Below are 2,026 nucleotides of genomic sequence, written 5' to 3'. Positions count from 1 at the left end.
CCGCGGATCTGAGGAGGGGGCGGGGGGAACGGGAGGGCGATGGGAGGGAAGCGGGGGACCCTCGAGGGCGGGAGGCAGGAGGAGGAGGTGGCGAGGATGGGGACCCCCCTGCAGCCCGGGCCGAGTTCCCCCGCCATCCCCAGCCCGCCGCTGCTCGGACTTCACGTCCCGGGCCGGCCGCCCGTCGCCCCCGCCCCATTTCCCAGGGTCGACCTGGCTGGGGCTGTGTCCGCCTCCCGGGCCCTGGGTGTTGGGGACCGCGCCCCGCACGCAGGGCCGACGGGGGCCCTGGGACTCGCCCCTCAGTAGGAGCCGCCCTGGAGGGTGCAGGATTCCCCCCATCAGTCCCCCCAACCCTCCCGTACCCCGTGTCACGTGTCGCGCTTGCTCTGGCCTCCTGGGAGAGGAGAGGCCCGGGGTCAGGAGCTCCCGCAGAAACTGCTGCTCCTCGGGCCTGAGGGTGGGGAGCCGGGATGGCAGGGACAGCAGAGCCTGGGCATGCGGCGAGCCACCCCTGCCACCCCTTTACCTCTGGAAACCACAGGTGGGCTTGGTGCTGGGCCCTGGGACCACCGTGAGGTCCCTACCTGAGCCCAGCCTGGGACAGAGTGACAGGGGTCCCTGGTAGAGCTGTGGGGTCCCCACTCCCCACTCTGGTCACAGCCCCCCAGCCAGGGCCAGGGTTCCTCCTTGAGGTGAGACGCAGGCGGGGTTGGGGAGAGGTCCCCCCGTTCTGGGAGAGGTCCCTGGGATCCGGGACAGGGCCCCCTTCACAGCTGTCCTGGAAGGGGGTGGAGCAGCTGGGGGCAAGGCCCCTCTTGGGATAAGCAGGTTTGCAGATGGCTGCTTTAGCCCCTTCCCAGGAGGAGAGGGTTGCTGAGCTGCCTGGTGGCCCTTCCCCAGGAGGCGGCCCCCTGTGTGGGTGTTCTTCGGTCTTCAGGGCCTTCTCTCTCTGCCCCCTGAGGCCAGGCCCTCTCTCTGCATCTTCACCCCCTCTCCTGGTGGATGGTAGGGTGGCCAGGGCAGGGGTCTGTGGCGGTGTCTTGTGTTCCCAGTGTGCCCAGGTGGTGGAACTTCCTAGTGTAAGGAAGGGAAAGCCACCATGGCAGCTGTCCACCGGGATGCCCGGGAACTTGTCCCCAAATGCCCCTGCCTGCTGTCCACGGGGCCTGCAAGGTCCACCCTGGCCCCGGCCTGGGAGCCAGTGGCCTCCCGTCTGTCCTGGTTTCTGGACTCTGGCTGGACCACCTCACAGCTCGTGCCAGCTGTGCCTGCCCCTCCTTTTACGGCCAACCCCTCCATAGCAGTGTCAGCCACTTCTGTCCTCTGCCATCTCCCGCGGGCCCTTGAGTGGGTGGTGGTGCCTGGAGCCAGAGGTGTTAAAGGAGAGGTAGTGTGAGTGTGCAAGTGACTATATGTCCTGTGTGAATGTGAGTGTGTGGTGTATGCATCTGTGTGTGGTGTATGTCTGCATCTGAGGCTAAGTGGAAGCATGTGGTGTGGTGTGTGTCTGCAACTGAGTGTGTGTGAGTGGGTGGTGTGTGCATCTGTATGTGGTGTGTGTCCTTGTCTTAGACTGAGTGTGAGTGTGTGATGTGTGCATCTGTGTGTGGTGTGTCTGTGAGACTGAGTGTGAGTGTGTGGTATGTGCATCTGAGACTGAGTGTGACTGTGTGATGTGTGCATCTGTGTGTGGTGTGTGAGACTGTGAGTGTGTGGTGTGTGCATCTGAGACTGAGTGTGTGTGGTGTGTGCATCTGTGTGTGGTGTGTGTCTGCATCTGAGGCTGAGTGTGAGTGTGTGTGTGTCTAAGTGTGCCTGACTGTTGCAGCCACGTGGCGGCCGTGAGTTCAGGCCTCCTGCCTGCTGCACCTGAGCTCAGCTGACTGTGGGCACCGTGTGTCACTCCCCTGGGTCCACGCTGACCTCTCACCTGGGCAACTCCTCCTGCTGCCAAGCCAGCAGCTCCCTGGGGAAGCCAGGCCCCTCCTCACAAGACCAGAATCCTTTAGGGGTTACCTTGGCT

General features: G+C 64.1%; 1 protein-coding gene across 1 annotated transcript in view; it reads right to left on the bottom strand.

The window, feature by feature from the left end:
• COL6A2 (collagen, type VI, alpha 2) overlaps nucleotides 1-440 on the bottom strand; it is a 30,748-nt gene extending 30,308 nt beyond the window's left edge. Inside the window, exon 1 of the mRNA XM_011954198.1 lies at nucleotides 366-440. The gene's annotated coding sequence lies outside the window, so the exon portion shown is untranslated. The remainder of the gene's footprint in view (nucleotides 1-365) is intronic.
• Between the last annotated feature and the right edge of the window lie 1,586 nt (nucleotides 441-2,026).

Source organism: Colobus angolensis, unplaced genomic scaffold (assembly GCF_000951035.1).
Source record: "Colobus angolensis palliatus isolate OR3802 unplaced genomic scaffold, Cang.pa_1.0 Scaffold38, whole genome shotgun sequence".
Classification (NCBI taxonomy): domain Eukaryota; kingdom Metazoa; phylum Chordata; class Mammalia; order Primates; family Cercopithecidae; genus Colobus; species Colobus angolensis.
The sequence above is the reverse complement of the archived record's forward strand: the minus strand, read 5'-3'. Positions and strand labels throughout refer to the sequence as shown.